The sequence below is a fragment of the Nuphar pumila genome, chromosome 1 (genome assembly GCF_984573655.1).
Source record: "Nuphar pumila chromosome 1, dmNupPumi1.hap1.1, whole genome shotgun sequence".
Classification (NCBI taxonomy): Eukaryota; Viridiplantae; Streptophyta; class Magnoliopsida; order Nymphaeales; family Nymphaeaceae; genus Nuphar; species Nuphar pumila.
In genome coordinates, this window is record NC_143249.1 from 47,037,049 (window position 1) to 47,055,630 (window position 18,582).

The 18,582-nt window shown below is 37.7% G+C and overlaps 1 protein-coding gene and 1 pseudogene across 2 annotated transcripts in view; both read left to right on the forward strand.

Moving 5' to 3' along the window:
- The window catches only part of LOC149848874 (geraniol 8-hydroxylase-like), a 181,487-nt gene that overhangs the window by 104,689 nt on the left and 58,216 nt on the right, over window positions 1-18,582 (forward strand). The window lies entirely within an intron of this gene.
- On the forward strand, window positions 386-17,943 carry LOC149848876 (geraniol 8-hydroxylase pseudogene; annotated as a pseudogene). Its single transcript, XR_016431831.1, has 3 exons — window positions 386-700; window positions 802-1,085; window positions 17,309-17,943. The product of XR_016431831.1 is annotated as a geraniol 8-hydroxylase pseudogene (transcript).

Here is an 18,582-nt window from a genome sequence, read left to right on the forward strand (position 1 = left end):
TCTTATGTTTCTCTCACATCCAATATTTTGTTGGATGTATTTTGGTAATGTTGAATGATGAATGCTCTCTCTCTCTCTAAAAAAAACAAGAATAGATTACCTTGGGGGGTAACCGTCATTTGATTGGTTTAGATCTGCTTCCCTGCTATGGTACATGATTTAGTTGGTCCCACCCAATAAGAACCTAATCGTACACCATAAATTGATGATAGAGATAAACTGGTTGTTTGTGAGTGCATGATATTTTGGATTGAAAAGTCGCCATAGCTGGATTGCAGTTAATTTCCATTCCGTAGCTCACCGGCTTAAGACAGCTGTGATATAAAGACTATCCAATTCCAACCCTTTAAGCAAGAGGAAAAGGAACTGAAGAACAACAAAGAAAATGGTGGATTTTATTGATATGCTTCTATGGCCCTCCACTTTGTTGGCATGTATGTATGCATATCTCCTCTTCTCGAGAAAAGCCAGTAAACTCCCACCAGGTCCAGTGGGTCATCCAGTAGTCGGTTCCCTTTTTGATCTAGGCAGCAAGCTCAACGAGACGCTCCTTGAGCTTTCTAAACTGTATGGACCGCTAATGAGCTTGCAGCTTGGGTTCAGAACTACCGTGGTGGTCTCGACAGCGGAAATGGCCGAAGAGGTGCTGCAGAAGCATGAACAAGCCTTTGCGAGCCGAACCGTGCCGGATGCACTCGATGTGTTCGACTTTCCCAACTGGTCATTGATTTCGAGCGCAAACGGGCTGTGATGGCGAGAGCTAAGACACATCTGCAACAATCAGCTGTTCACCCCTAAGAGGCTGGATGTGTTGAGGGGCCTGCGAGAGGAGAAGGTGCGGCGTGCGCTAGCTGCAGCGTGGTCGATATCAGTGGGTGCACCTTTGTTACTGACTTGAACTTCATGTCCAACACCCTCTTCTCGCAGGACGTCTTTAGTCTAGACTCCGAGTTGGCAGGCAAGTTCAAGGAGGTGTTGTCGCTAATCATGGAATTGGCCGGGAAGCCTAATCTTGCAGACTTCTTCCCTGCTCTGAGATGGATGAACCCTCAAGGCTTGAGGCGCCAAATGAAAACCTGTTTCAAGTGACTCTATGTCTTGTTTGATGAGATTACAGAAAAACGCTTGGAGTCTTATTGATCATGCATATATTTTAGGGATTTTTCATATAAAAATATGCATGATTTCATGAGAAAATGATTTAAAAACCCAATTTTATGTTAGTTTCGAGTAAATGTGCTAAAATGATTTAAAAATAGAAAATGCATGAAAAATAGTTTTATTTTACATTTTAATGCCTATTTTAGTGTTTGACATAATTGTAGTAGTTTAGTTTTTGAAAATCATAAAAAAATTAGATTTAAAATAGACTTAGTTTTATAATTTCTAGAACATAGTCACTTTGAGTTGTTTGTAAATACTTTTTGAAGAGAGGTTTTGAAATGGAATTCTTTGAAATAAGATGGACTTATGGAAAAACTTTCAAAATTATAAATACCATACGTAGGGGGAAGAGAGGCTTGTCTTCTCTCTTTTGCCCAAGCCCTCTCTTCTTCCCCTTCCTCTCCACCTCTTCTTACCTCTTCTTCTCCTTCTCCCTATTTTCCCCTCTTTTTCTCATCCTCTTTCCGGTGGAGAATTCCAACAAACGGCTGAAGCAAGAGAGAGGATTCCACTTCTGTTTTAATCCCTCCGGTGAGTTCTTCTTCTTATCTTCTTCTTCTTCTTTTTCTTTCTGAATTTTCATGTTATTTTCTGTTAAGCATTCATAACTCATGTTAAAAGAAATTTGATTTGATTTACTGTTTTTGTTTCAGAAATCTTTAGAATAGATTTTAATAGTAGTTCATATGCATTTCTAGTGGATCGTATTAATTTTTCTGTATCAATAAAAACAAAAAGAAAACTTAATAAAGTGCTTTGTTAGATAATAAGAATGTTTGATCATCTGGATCAGATCTTGGCTTGATCATCTGGATCAGATCTTAGCTTGATCATCTGGATCAGATCTTGGTTTTAAAAAAAAAAGAAAAGAACTAATGATCGATCATCTGGATTGATCGTTGTATTAAAGTTTCTTTTCTGATCACAGTTATCGATCAGTGAGCTTTGTGCCTGCGTAAGAACTTCAGTTTGCAACTAAATTCCGGCAACATTCCAGTTAATTTCACAAAGACTTTGAAGATTTGTCAAAAACGTTAACAAAGTGGATTAAATTTTCAGAAATTACTGTGGCAGTAGGAAAACAATGAAATATTTTCAAGATCCACCGTGAAACCAAGGGTTTCCATCAAGATTTACAGAGGAATCGGGATTCCTCTCTGTCAAGATATTTGAAATCGGTGAAAAGGCATAAATCGAACCACGGTTCTACCGTGAATCCTCTTTTTCCTGTGTGAAATTGCTATCTACGGTGTTCAGGTAAGATATTCACAGAATAATTCTATGAAATCATGTGATCCAGCGTGAAAACTATATTCCGGCAAAGACTTCATTAAAATTCCGGCGAGCATTTGTGTGATTTTCATCTGAAGGAGGTTTGGTGAGTTTTAAAGATTCTCAAGAGAAATTTGGCATAGGTTGATAATAATCGATCACTAGTTCTTTGATTGAATCGGATTTCCAGATTAAATTGAAGACCTTGACCATTGTGTTCTCTGATTGACCTGCGTTTTTTTTTAAGTTCTGGTCATTCCATCGGAATCATATATCGGAATTTCACATTCTGCAGGTCACCACTTGTTTCAGCAGTGGTGAAATGTTATTTTCACCTGAACTTTAAGTTTACCTGAATTTCACATCCGGCAGAGTCAAGTGAGCAGAATTGGATATTCCGGCTGAGTCATTTGAACAGAAATTGAAAATCCTGTTATATATCCAGTGAATGTCAATTGGAATCAAATTTTTTACTGGATTCATCAGAAACTGAAATAATATCTGAATGTGAATCAATTTGACCTCTGATATTGAATGAGCCATGATTTGATTCTATTGCATAATATCATGAATCCACATATTTTTTTCATCGGATTGACAATGTAATGATATTTTAAAAAAAAAAAATTCAGTCTGTCAAAATTATCCCTTTGTTATCTGTTAGGATGATAATACTTTGCTGAGTTTTCTTTTGATAAAAATTACTTAGTACTTAGATTACTTAGTGTGTTGATAGTAGATTACTTAGTTAATTGATTCATTAATTGTTAGATTACTTAGTTGCTAATCATTTTGCTATTAAAAATAGTTTAGTTAAAAAAAAAAGATAATCAGCATTGTCAATTACTTTGCAATTAGTTAGTTAGACTTAATACAAATAAAAAAATATATCATTTGCATTTAAAATTGTCATTTAGATTTCTTTAATGATTTCTTTCTTATTCTTAGCATTTAGTTAATATATTTTGTTTAGTACATTCTATTTCTTCTTTCTTTGGTACTGCTTGTGTTCATTTGATTTGTGCAGGATAGCACCATACTGGAGCGGAAGTGATTGCGTGACACGAAGTACGAAGAATAAAGTTTCTTTTTACTTTTCAATTTAGAATTAGGAATTTAATTGGGTTGTAAATATTGCACTTTACGCCCTCTGCGAAGGGTATTCATTTGTTGTAATAGCTAGTTGATTTTACATTTCTTGAACATTTTTACATTTTAATAATTCGGCAATAAAGAATAGTTTAGAATTGTGTGCTTGAATACGAAATATTCCCGTTCCCTGAGTTCGACCCGGTCTCATCCACTAGTGAGAACCGGTTTTTATTATTTGATGTCTGGTTTTCACATGTTTTTCATATAAAAATCTTTTCAAAATTACAACGATTTAAAAGAAGACATCAAATTTTTGGCGCCGTTGCCGACGAACGACGTAATATTAGTATTCACTTTATTGCCTAGTGTTTGTGTTGCATTTAGGTTTAGAACCACGTATGTGCATATCTTAGAGACGGGCTTACTTTTCTGCACAGCCTACCTATTAGGATCCCCTTAGATGTGATTGTGTACGATTGGTACCGTACACATAGATTTCATAATTCTTTGCATAATCTCTGTTATGTGTAACTGCGTGGTGTTTGTTTAGTTTTTGTTGTTTTTAGTTCACTCGCTTTATGGTTTGCATGGTTTGGCCGCTTAGTGCGTTAGTTAGGTAGAAAACCCAAAGTTAGGACGTGTGCTACACCGGTCTACTCAAAGGTGTACGCAATGGCTGACGATCATCAATTGATCCGTCCTTTGAGGGAGTACTTCATGCCAAATACGTATACTTCCGCCTCCTGCATCACGAGACCTGATGTAGGAGCGAGCCATTTTGAGATTAAGGCCAGTGTGATTCAAATGTTACCTTCGTTTTATGGCCTTAGCAATGAGGACCCATATCGTCATCTCGATGAATTTCTTGAGATTTGCTCGACTGTGCGAATCAATAACTTTGGAGATGATGCTATGCGGTTGACTTTGTTTCCGTTCTCTCTCAAAGATAAAGCCAAGCACTGCCTAAAATCTCTTGAGACGGTTCGTATTACTACTTGGGAAGGAATGCAAAGAGAATTTTTAAAAAAATATTTCCCAATTGGTAAGACGAACCAATTTCGTAAAGCTATAACCAGTTTTTCTCAAATTGAGGGAGAACAGTTTCACGAGTCTTGGGAGAGATTGAAAGATCTTCTCCGCAAGTGTCCCCATCACCAGGTGCCTCGTTGGCAGTTGGTGCAGTATTTTTATGACGGGCTTACTGAAAAGCATCGTCAAATGGTGGATTCGTCTTGTGGGGGCACTTTTATGCTCAAGAATGAGGACGAGGCGTGGTCTTTATTTGAGACCTTGAGTGAAAACATGATGCATCATGCTTTATCTTCACAGCTCGATAGGACTACATCTTTGTCTAGTGGTCCTAGGAAAATAGGGATTTATGAAGTAGGGTCTGAGTTAGAATTGCGTACCAAGGTTGACCAGTTGACTAGGAAGTTAGATCAATTCCTAGCCAATTCTTCGAGAAATCCAATAGAAAGAGTGTGCGAGCTATGTGCTAGCCCTGCACACTGTGTTGCGGATTGTCCGGCAGCGCCATTATATCCTGAATTCGTTCAGGAGCAGGTGAAGGCTTCCCAAGGTTTCGCTAGACCCATACATGATTCATTTACATCCTCATATAACCCAGGTTGGCGAAACCAGTTCATTTCCCCATCCCATCAGCCCTCCCAGACACAGTATAGACCCAGTAACCCTTCACAAGGTTACTCGCATCCCATTTTTTCACAGGTTCATCCCCCAGCCCAACATGCTTATACTCAACCCCATCCTCATGAGCCTTCATTTAGTCAATCCTTCCAAGATAGGATATTACAAGTTTTAAGTTCCCATACGCAGTCAATAGCCAAGCTAGAGACTCAAATAGGACAATTGGTTGAGACCTTCAGTAGGCAAAACGAGGGGAACCCATCTAGTAATTATGTTATCTCAAAGGGAGAGAATTCCATGTCATTTGACTTGCATCCCACTGCTTCACATGATGAGCAAGTCAAATCTGATACATCCCTTCAGAGCGGGATGGTGTATCTCCCCACTCGGGAATCGACTCATGCGCCCCATATCATTTCCACTGATAAGTCGATTTCCATTTTTCCTCAGCAGAAGGGGCAAGGCCCTCAGTTGTTACAGTCTTCACATAAAGCCCCATTTTCTCAGCCTTTAGGATCGCCGAATGTTTTCAGTAAGCAAGAGGTACAGATGCAGAAGGTGCTTGACCAAGTCAAGTCAGATCATATTCACCACTTGTCTAAAGTAGCATTCATTGATACTCGGTCGGTCCTAGACTCTCATTTCCTAACCAGTCTCTCACATGAGACTAATCTCAGTTCTTCATGTCAAGAGAGTCATGATACTACATTTGGAGGTAGAAGGGATGGAAACATAGTGCGTAGTGTCACAGATGACACTATTTTCTACATAGAGCTCGGTTGAGCCTGACTTCATGTCCATTGATCTCATGGACGATGAAGGATTTTTCCAGGGATCCGTCTGGCTGGGGACGTGAAACTTAGCGCTTTATGGGAGGCAACCCATATCTTGTATATTATTAGATTTGATTAGAATTTATGGATTTTATTTTGTTTTTACTTTTTCGTGAGTTTTTCATGTTCTTTTTGTTTCATTCTATGAGTTTTATGTTTTGTCATGTATACATTGCATTCATTACATTCATAGAACATGCAGTTTTAATTCATGTCAGGTCATTCTACTCTTTTCCCTCAATTATTTTCTCTCATGTGCATTCACTTAGTTTCATATAAGCATGGGGAAGTGCCACTGGGACAGTGTCATTCAAGCATGGGGGAGGGTGTAGTTTGCACACCTTGATATTTCTGTTTACGTTCTTGCACATGTTTACACATCTCTCATGAAAAGTAGATTTTTAAAGAAAAAGTGTGAACTTATATGAATGTTATTTCAAATCTGATGTTTTTAGAGGATTTTTAAGCCCCACGAAATTTTTTTCTGACATAGATCTAAAAATTATGGTTGTTTATGCGGATTTCGAAAAATTGATGATAAATACATGTTAGAATTTATTTTGAATCATAAATATGAATATGCATAGTTCTATTTTTGAAAAACTAAGCAAATGAACAAAAAAGCGTAAAAATGAGCTCAAAAGAAAAAAATATAGCATGTGTTAGGTTGTTTGGATAATTCCACAATCCTTAGTAGATGGAACTTAGATGTAAGTTGAAACTTTTAATTCCATTTCGAAAAGGAGAGTGGAAAACTTCGTAATCCTAAGTAACTGAGAACAGATACAAGTTGAAATATTTGACTCTCATGTTATAAAGGTGAATGAAGGAAGTCACTTTTATGTCTTAGTTGATATCTTTTGGTATGTATTGAAAAAGTATAGAAGATATTGACATTGCACAAAGCATAAAAGCAGACCACACGCAAGCTATAAGAGAAGAATGAATGCGCAAAAAGAAAAAGCGTGAAAAAATGAAAAAATTGAGAAAAGAGCTGAAAAAGAAAGAAAAGTTCAGTGCTTAGAAGTGTGATTGAGAAAACCTGTGTAGAAAACATATGAGTGAGGATAAGTAAATAATAATATGTTTTTATTGGATTTTCTAAGAATAAAACATAAATAATTGTGATATTTAGAAAAGTGAAAGAAATTCTTTTTCTGTGGTGGTACATAAAAGATTCTAATTATATTGTGATTTTGAAATAACAGGAAATATTTGTGAAAATAAAGTCTTTAATTACCTACTGCTTATGAGGATGTGTAATATTTTGCATACATGACAGAGATGTTTGTGGGTAGCATCACTGCAAACCCTCACGAGACCTTACTCGTCCATTGGGGTAACCCAGGGGTTGAAAGGGCTTGTTAAATGAGCTAAATGCAACCGTGATTCCTACGAAAGTGAGTTAGGTGATAGTTTGATTTCGTGCATTTTTCTAGTTTGCTCGAGGACTAGCAAAACATAAGCATGGGGGTATTTGATCATGCATATATTTTAGGGATTTTTCATATAAAAATATGCATGATTTCATGAGAAAATGATTTAAAAACCCAATTTTATGTTAGTTTCGAGTAAATGTGCTAAAATGATTTAAAAATAGAAAATGCATGAAAAATAGTTTTATTTTACATTTTAATGCCTATTTTAGTGTTTGACATAATTGTAGTAGTTTAGTTTTTGAAAATCATAAAAAAATTAGATTTAAAATAGACCTAGTTTTATAATTTCTAGAACATAGTCACTTTGAGTTGTTTTGTAAATACTTTTTGAAGAGAGGTTTTGAAATGGAATTCTTTGAAATAAGATGGACTTATGGAAAAACTTTCAAAATTATAAATACCATACGTAGGGGGAAGAGAGGCTTGTCTTCTCTCTTTTGCCCAAGCCCTCTCTTCTTCCCCTTCCTCTCCACCTTTTCTTACATCTTCTTCTCCTTCTCCCTATTTTCCCCTCTTTTTCTCATCCTCTTTCCGGTGGAGAATTCCAACAAACGGCTGAAGCAAGAGAGAGGATTCCACTTCTGTTCTAATCCCTCCGGTGAGTTCTTCTTCTTCTTCTTCTTTTTCTTTCTGAATTTTCATGTTATTTTCTGTTAAGCATTCATAACTCATGTTAAAAGAAATTTGATTTGATTTACTGTTTTTGTTTCAGAAATCTTTAGAATAGATTTTAATAGTAGTTCATATGCATTTCTAGTGGATCGTATTAATTTTTCTGTATCAATAAAAACAAAAAGAAAACTTAATAAAGTGCTTTGTTAGATAATAAGAATGTTTGATCATCTGGATCATATCTTGGCTTGATCATCTGGATCAGATCTTAGCTTGATCATCTGGATGAGATCTTGGTTTTAAAAAAAAAAAAGAACTAATGATTGATCATCTGGATTGATCGTTGTATTAAAGTTTCTTTTCTGATCACAGTTATCGATCAGTGAGCTTTGTGCCTGCGTAAGAAATTCAGTTTGCAACTGAATTCCGGCAACATTCCAGTTAATTTCACAAAGACTTTGAAGATTTGTCAAAAACGTTAACAAAGTGGATTAAATTTTCAGAAATTACTGTGGCAGTAGGAAAACTGTGAAATATTTTCAAGATCCACCGTGAAACCAAGGGTTTCCATCAAGATTTATAGAGGAATCGGGATTCCTCTCTATCAAGATATTTGAAATCGGTGAAAAGGCATAAATCGAACCACGGTTCTACCGTGAATCCTCTTTTTCCTGTGTGAAATTGCTATCTACGGTGTTCAGGTAAGATATTCACAGAATAATTCTATGAAATCATGTGATCCAGCGTGAAAACTACATTCTGGCAAAGACTTCATTAAAATTCCGGCGAGCATTTGTGTGATTTTCATCTGAAGGAGGTTTGGTGAGTTTTAAAGATTCTCAAGAGAAATTTGGCATAGGTTGATAATAATCGATCACTAGTTCTTTGATTGAATCGGATTTCCAGATTAAATTGAAAACCTTGACCATTGTATTCTCTGATTGACCTGCGTTTTTTTTTTAAGTTCTGGTCATTCCATCGGAATCATATATCGGAATTTCACATTCTGCAGGTCACCACTTGTTTCAGCAGTGGTGAAATGTTATTTTCACATGAACTTTAAGTTTACCTGAATTTCACATCCGGCAGAGTCAAGTGAGCGGAATTGGATATTCCGGCTGAGTCATTTGAACAGAAATTGAAAATCCTGTTATATATCCAGTGAATGTCAATTGGAATCAATTTTTTTACTGGATTCATCAGAAACTGAAATAATATCTGAATGTGAATCAATTTGACGTCCGATATTGAATGAGCCATGATTTGATTCTATTGCATAATATCATGAATCCACATATTTTTTTCATCGGATTGACAATGTAATGATATTTTAAAAAAAAAAATTCAGTCTGTCAAAATTATCCCTTTGTTATCTGTTAGGATGATAATACTTTGCTGAGTTTTCTTTTGATAAAAATTACTTAGTACTTAGATTACTTAGTGTGTTGATAGTAGATTACTTAGTTAATTGATTCATTAATTGTTAGATTACTTAGTTGCTAATCATTTTGCTATTAAAAATAGTTTAGTTAAAAAAAAAAAGATAATCAGCATTGTCAATTACTTTGCAATTAGTTAGTTAGACTTAATAAAAATAAAAAAATATATCATTTGCATTTAAAATTGTCATTTAGATTTCTTTAATGATTTCTTTCTTATTCTTAGCATTTAGTTAGTATATTTTGTTTAGTACATTCTATTTCTTCTTTCTTTGGTACTGCTTGTGTTCATTTGATTTGTGCAGGATAGCACCATACTGGAGCGGAAGTGATTGCGTGACACGAAGTACGAAGAATAAAGTTTCTTTTTACTTTTCAATTTAGAATTAGGAATTTAATTGGGTTGTAAATATTGCACTTTACGCCCTCTGCGAAGGGTATTCATTTGTTGTAATAGCTAGTTGATTTTACATTTCTTGAACATTTTTACATTTCAATAATTCGGCAATAAAGAATAGTTTAGAATTGTGTGCTTGAATACGAAATATTCTCGTTCCCTGAGTTCGACCCGGTCTCATCCACTAGTGAGAACCGATTTTTATTATTTGATGTCTGGTTTTCACATGTTTTTCATATAAAAATCTTTTCAAAATTACAACGATTTAAAAGAAGACATCACTTATGCTTCAACTGGCAAAGCAGGTTATATGCCCCCCCCCAAACAGGGCAGTTAGCTACATCTCATGTTCGGGGGGTCCCAAAGAGCACCACGTGTGTAAGCATGTGTGTCTCGTATCCCCATGTTTGTCAGCATTAATTAGCGTTGGAGTTTGATGCGATTGCAAAGACTTAAGTACCCTCTTCTCCATTGGTGCAAAAAAAAATGACGTATCTAGGAAAGGAGTGGTTGTAAAGACTTAAGTGCCCCAAAGATGATTATTTAAGACCCAGTCTCTGTACTGCAGGATTATCCGAGAAAGGAATCTCCCCTGGAGGAAGCCATGAACATCAACCCTCTCACTCTCTCTCTCCCTTCTCTTTCTGCTTCTGTGCACATCCAGCAGATCCTACATTGCTCCATCAAGCACCGACTGACCTGCACATTGACTGTTGTGGAGCCTGATTTAGAGTTTTTACCCTTACAAAAGGAGTGTTTGGGGGCTCCTCCCAGCGTGGGTAGCATAATTCAACTAAATGAGTTGTAGATCCTGATTCAGAGTTTTTACCTTTACAGGAGAGGGGTCTGGGGGCTCCTTCCAGCATGGGTAGCATCATTCAACTTGAAGAGTTGTGGAGTCTGATTCAGAGTTTTTACCCTTACAGAAAGGGGGGTCTGAGGGCGCCTTCCAGCTTGGGTAGCATCATTCAACTTGAAGAGTTGTGGAGTCTGATTCAAAGTTTTTACCCTTACAGAAGGGGGGTCTGAGGGCTCCTCCCAGTGTGGGTAGCATCATTCAACTTGAAGAGTTGTGGAGTCTGATTCAGAGTTTTTACCCTTACAGAAGGGGGGTCTGAGGGTTCCTCTCAGCGTGGATAGCATCATTCAACTTGATTCGTTGTGAAGCCTGATTCAGAATTGTTGCCCTTATAGGAGGAGGGTTTGGGGGCTCCTCCCAGCGTGGGTAGCATCGTTCAACTTGATTTATTGTGGAGCCTGATTTAGAGTTTTTTCCCTTATAGGAGGGGGGTCCAGGGGCTCCCCCCCGGCATGGGTCCCAGGTGTCGTGGTCAAAAAATGCACAGGGTGTCGTGGTGAGAAAAACATATGTTTGTTCCAAGCAAGGTTGGAAGAAATCAATGGAAAATCTAACAAGGAGCATGCCAGAATCAAGATGTGGATGTCAAGCGAGAATGGTGTTGTGCAACTCAAATAACACAGAATAATAAAAGTATGGTTTTTAGTTAAAATGGAGAATGAAATGACAATAAAAATCGCTGAAAATTTACAAGAATAAACTAGACTTAATAACGAAGACACCACTTTTTACGGATTTGAAATATGACCTCCGGTTAGGGAGATATGGCCCTCACAAGTTGGTCTTAATTCGGGTAGCGATTTACAACGATTTGCTTACTAAATAACACTACAAATCGCTATAGTGATTTGCAGAAGACGCTACAAATCGCTTTAGTGAGATTCAACAACACTATAAACCGCTGTGGGGCTCGTTGAAGACCCAAAAAAACTATAAATCGCTATAGTGATTTGCGGAAGACACTGCAAATCGCCGTTGAAAAGCCGGATAACACTATAAATCGTTGTGGGGCTCGTTGGAGACCCAAAAACACTATAAATCGTTGTAGTGATTTACGGAAGACACTACAAATCACTGTTGAAAAGCCGGATAACACTATAAATCCTTGTGGGGCTCGTTGGAGACCCGAAAATACTACAAATCATTGTAGGAATGCCTAATAATACTACAAATCATTGTTGGAAGGCCCCAAAAAAATTTGGTCCGGAGGGATCCGCGCCGGGGGGGAGCCCCCGGACCCCCCTCCTGTAAAGGCAAAAACTCTAAATCAGGCTCCACAACAAATCAAGTTGAACGATGCTACCCACGCTGGGAGGAGCCCCCAAACCCCCCTCCTGTAAGGGCAAACACTATGAATCAGGCTCCACAAGTCATCAAGTTGAACGATGCTACAGTCAATGTGCAAGTCAGTCGGTGTTTGATGGAGAAATGTAGGATCGTCTGTTGGATGTGCACAGAAGTAGAGAGAGAAGGGAGAGTGAGTGAGTGAGTGAGTTGATGTTCATGGCCTTCTCCAGAGAGAACTCTTTGCCTCCCTTGATTTCTTCTCTAGAGAGAGAGAGGGTTTTACAGTGTTTTACGGAGAAAGAAGAAGAAGACTTTGAAGAGTCAACATCATCCTCGACTTTTTGGATGGAGGACATGTTTGTCGTTTTTTTGAACTGTTTGTTTTTTCTTTTTTGAATGAAGGGCATTTTTGTTATTTTCTCAAACCATCGCTTTATGAGAAGAATAGCAAGAAAGGGTACTGAAGTCTTTGCAACCACACCAAACTCCAACGCTAAGTGATGTCAACATACACGGGAATGCGAGCCCCATGTGATTGTATACGTGGTGCTCATTCAGACCCATGAACACAAACGTGGGATTCAGTGAATCATCGGGGGAGAACATACACCACCCTCTCTTCTACTGGAGGGTCGGGGAAGAGTAGTGATTTCTTGGATGCCCTTCTTGAGCTGAGTGGAGTACCAGGCTCGGGGCTCACCACGCCAAACATCAAGCCCTTGTTGGCGGTACGGTTCTCTCTGCTTTTAGTTTTTCTTCTTTTTAGGGCTCAATTCTAGGTTTTTTTCATTTTAAGGTTTTTTATAGGTAATTTGATAAAGGCCTTTCTTGTATTTGATTAGGGCTGTTTTTTTTTTCTTTGATTAGAGTTTAAATTAGGGTTCTTTTATTTAATTTTATGGTTTATTTTTATTATTGTTTAGGGTTTTTTTGCTTTATTTAGGATTTATTTTCTTGCATTTTTAAGGTTTTATGATTTAATAGGGTTTGATAATTTGATTTTTGTAGTTACTTTGGTTTTAGGGTTTGATATTTTTATGATAAACTTTCATAATTTGATGTAATATGACATTAATTAAATCATTTATATATCAAAAAATATTATTTCTTTTTTTTTCTTAAATTACTCAAATTTTAAACATTTTTTAGTTTTTAGATTCAATCCGAGATTTTCATCCGGGATTAAAATCCATAAGAAACATGTTAAAAAATTCATATGGGCAAATCGAGTATCCAAAATGAAGTTATCTGACCCATTTTATGCTGTTCACACACAAGGTAAAACAAACGGTAGACACAAAGAACATAACCTATTGTACAGCCGAAATAAACATTTACCTTAGTACAGTTGTTACAAAAATAGACAGAACATGCATTTCTGTCGATTATGTTCATTTTGTCCAAACATGAACCAGGCATCAAACAGGCCCTAAGGAAACGATTTTCTATAAGGGTCATCTTTTAAATATTTTTTTATAAGAGTACAATTAGTGACAAAATATTGGCCATATTATGAAAGTATCACCAAAAAATGTCATATTTTGGTCATCGCTTTATATGGTTATAAAATAGCTAGATATTTTCAAAATGTTGATCAATCATTTTGATAACATGTTTCTTTGTCGTTTTTACATATTTTATTTCTAACTTTCTAATTTTTATTTCCACTAATATTTGTCGACAAAAACATTAGAAAAAAAAACAATTTCTCACGAGAATATGTCTGCCATTATTCTTCTGTTCTGACTTTTGAACTTTTGTTTATGAGGTCATCTTTTGTGCGGGGAGCTGCATGCTTAAAATTCATCTCTGCTGCTGCTGCTGACCATGCATCGATGTCAACTTTCTCAAGATGGATATCTCACCCATCTCAAAAAATGCCAGGATGGGTGGCTGTCAATTAATTAGGTTGCTTCATATCCATCATCATGTGAATACTTTGTTTGTAAGCATTAGGGGTGCCAACGGAGTGGGACCCCGCTAAAATCGGTGGGTCCAAACTTAGATCCGACTAAGTAATGTGGGTATCAAATCTGGATTCTGGTCATACCAGATTTTTTAAAACAAAAACAATACCTGGATCAGATAAGAATTACATAAATAAGACCTAGTTGATGCCCAGCAAAATAGTATTTTCAAAGTTTTTTTACATTGAAAAAATTGGGGATCTTATCCGAAGACCTAGGTTTGATATAAAATTTCATAAACCATACTTGACCCATTTAATAATCGAACCCCATGGGTCCAACCCAAATAATTAATCAGACCCTTTTCTTTGTACCCAAACCCTGAGCCTATGGGATCTGGCATGGGTCAGGATCAGGTCACACTGGACCCATTGACACCCCGTAAGCATGACATGCAAGACCCTATCATCGTCATGCTTACATCACATATGCTCGGATGTGGATGGAAAGCAAGAGAATGACAGTAAAAAGGCAGAATTGGATGGTAGAAAAGTTATGATCGTCTCACACCATGTTGCTCACGCAGGGCTGTCAACGGGTTGGGTTTGGCCCAAAACAGACCCGTACCAAATCCTATGGGGTCAAGGTTTTGTGACAAAGAAGAAGGTCCAATTAAAATCATGGAGGGACCCAAAAGGTCCGATTAGTATATAGAAATGGCCATGGTTTGTGAAATTTCATACCAGACCCAGGTCTGACTCGTGTTCTAATTAAGATCTGTGGTTTTTCTTAATCATAAATATTATAAAAGCAGCCCCAAGAGGGGTTGGCGTAGTGTGGGGCCTTGGCTGCTAGACAGACAGACAGTCAATGTTTGATTTTCATGGGTGTCTCCCCTCTGCGCAAGCCAACGCTTAACATAGGCCCCGGCGGCAGGGGTCCTAGCCTCAGAGTTTTACACTGTCAGCACAATGACCGTTGGTATGGCAGGCTGAGCCAACGAGGTCTTTGTGCCGGGTGTGTTTTTTTCGGGTTATAAATTAAAAAAAATATTATAAAAGCAGAAGCAAGGGTAGTAGTTGTCAAAAATTAGATCATTTATAATTTTTTCTTAATTGACATGGTTTGTCATTTGTTTAAGGATATCATTTTGGATTTGTTTGGGCATTTGTGTATGATTTTTTCAATAAACAAACATTTACATAGCATTTTGTAATTTTTCAAAAACTGAAGACTTTCCCTTTAATGTAAAAATAGTAATCTCTCTCTCTCTCTCTCTCTCTCTCTGGTTAAGAGGAATCCTACGTTTCATTTACACATATATTACATTAATCAATTACAAGAATATGAATAGTTTTGAAACTTGTAACATTTTTAATAAATCCACACCATAACCTAACCCATTTGAGAACTATAACCTACTTTCACGATATATTACAGTTTTGGAAACCCATGCATTTTTAAGTTTAAGGGCAGTTGTTGTAGTGGTTGTTCATGTTTTATGATTTATCAAGACTGGTCTGTAAAAGGCATTTGGGACAACGTTGAGATCCATCTCAATATGAGACAATTGTTGTCCAAAGCATATGCTTGCGTCTCTTTAGTCTTTACAAATGGTATGTCCATTTTTTTTACCTTACTAAGTTTTATAACTATGGTATATATAACTCTTTTTTTCTTATTTTTAATGTGGTAAGTAAATTTTTTTTTCTTCACGTTTCTTTCATTTGTTGGATAGTTGGATAAACAATATGTGACAATATTTTACAATGGTATTTATTTTCTTTAGTTTTTTTTTCTTGCACATTTTAAATTAAACATATATTAAGCTGTATAAAAAAAACTATGTAATTGCTTTAATTCTTTTGCATTGTATATTTTAGATTACAATATAATACAATATGTTTCAAACACACATATTTTCACTTTTTATTCATCTTATTCACCATAAAAATATTAATAAAACCACAATTATTTAGGCCTGACTACAATTTATAATATATTTATTATTTCCAATATTTTTTCTTTCAATCTAGATAAGTGTATATGATTTAAGCCTTTTTCTGCTATTTGAGTTATCTTATAAGGCCTGACCATATGGGCGGGCCAATTATCTAGTCAATGTAAAAGAGACAAAAAAAGATATTTTTCCAGAAATGAATCAGGTCTGATTCTTGTAATCTTTATAGGACCCAAGTATGTTTTTTCTTATGGTAAACGCAACCAGAGTCGAGTCTGGACCTGCTACCAGCACCACAAAGTCAGATTCGGGTTCAGACTTACCTGGGTCTGAACCAGATCCAACCCGTTCACACCCCAAGGCTCAGGTGCAGTGGCATGTATGAAACAATGACTAGAAAACTTTCCAAAAGGGGACCATCCATCTGGTTGATGAAATATGATAGGAGATTTCACTTTTGCAAAAAGACATGCCATTTTCCTGTGTTTATATAGGAAAAACCCTATAATTTTGGATTTTTTTACAAATCATATAAAATTTCCTTTTCTTTTGTTTCTAAAAGTAGTTTTGCTATTTTCCTTCAAGTCCCTGAATTTGTTGCCAAGGGGGTGGGCAACGAGCCAGTCTGGCCCGGCCCACTAATGGACTGGGTCCACCTGGTCAAAGCCTGGTTCGGGCCGGCCCCAACACACAAACGTAGGCTCCCAGTTTGGGCATAGCTTGGGCCTAATTTATTGGCCCAAGCGTGGCCCGTGGGCCGCCACGTACACCCATTTCCCACCTCTACATACAAGGCTTGTTCGCACTTGTGCAGTAAATTTTCTCATATGATCAGATCTGATGAGCAGTGGGGGCAGATTCAGTGTTCCTATCCGGCCTAATCACTAATTGCCACATTCCCATCTACTCCCCCCTTATAGAGATTTAAATGGATTGTATATGATCAGATACCTGATCCGAGTCTGACATGTTATTTTCGAATGTGAATCCTTTAAGTAAAATCTGAATGTGCATTCAGATCGAATTCAGATTTGTTCAATCAAATTACTTTTGGATTTAGATCAGATTCAAATCAGTATTTTAAATTGGATATGAAATTGATCTAAGTCAAAATCCAGTCTTGTTGCATTGTTTACCTCCTTCAATAAGGGGTCCACATCCCACCACTTGATGGAGATGCCTGTGGGTCTCTCAAATTTCCAAGACACACACAATATGACGTGCCTGGTTCATTTTGTTCTTATCGGGTCCAGGTATGATTTCTCTTATAGTAGACCCCATTAGACCCAAGTCTGAACCCGATACCATACTCGAAAATCTGGTCCAAGTCTGATTTTACCTGGGTCAAACCAAACCCAAACACTAGATCTGTTCACCAATATGACCTGATTCGCACTCAAACAATGCAATCTAATTGAACAGGACATGTTCGCTGCGGGCAGTGAGACGAGTTCCACCGTCGCAGAGTGGGTGATGGCAGAGCTGCTTCGTCACCCAGAGAAGATGGCCGCCACTCAATTAGAGCTAAGGGAAACCATCGGCGAGGGCCGTGCTGTAGAAGAAATGGACATCCCACGGCTCCCTTACTTGCAGGCTGTTGTTAAAGAGACACTCAGATTGCACTCACCGGCTCCATTATTGGTCCCGCGAAGGGCAAATGCAACCGTAGAGGTCGCTGGGTTCACTATTCCAAAGCACAGCCAAGTGATCATCAATGCATGGGCGATCGGGCGAGATGTTGCATACTGGGAAAACCCTGCATCCTTCTCACCTGAAAGGTTTATCAAATCAGATGTGAATTTCAAGGGCAAGGATTTCCAGTTCATTCCTTTGGGGCGGGGAGGAGGATCTGCCCGAGCATGCCTCTGGCCGTCTGCATGGTTCATCTCGTGGTGGCCTCTCTCATTCACTCTTTCACATGGAAGCTCCCCGACGGGATCCTGCCGGAGCAGCTCGATGTGGGGGAAAAGTTTGGCGTGACCATGCAAAAAGTGGTTCCTCTGCGAGCCGTTCCATCTCCCTTGGTGAATATGTGAAAATGGTACGGTTCTATTGCGACTTGGTTTGTATATGCTCATTAATAAATCGAAGCAGGTTATATGTTCCCCCCTCGAACAGGGCCGGTAGCTCCATCTCATGTTCGGGTGTTCCCAAAGAGCACCACGTATAAGATGCAAACCAGCATGTATCCCCATGTGTGTCCGCATCACATTGCATTGTAATTTGGTGCTGTCGCAAAGACTTAAGTAGCCTTTACCGCCATTCTCTTCCTCATCCTCGAACGGACATAAATGCCCTCCATCTAGAAAACTAAGTCGGCGGTTCGTGAAAAGGACAAAACTGCCCTCCATCGTTATCGAGCCAAAATGTTCAACAAAGTTTGCGTATGTAGCAAGCTATATGTTGTAGGATTTAAATAGTTCAAAACAATTCATTCTCACCCTAAGCAGAAAACTCTATCAGAGCATATTTTGCTTTCATCTGTTGTCGCTGAAGCATCCTTTCCTTTGTTCTGCTACCGCCAGAGCATCCGTTTCCATCTTACACTTAGTCGCAACATCGTTGCCACCGTCTGTTGTGTATACGTTGTTACTGTTTCTTACTCTACAGTTGTAATATCCAAAATCCTATCGTTTCGGTGAGTTTCGTGTAAGGTTTTGTTATTCAATCTAAA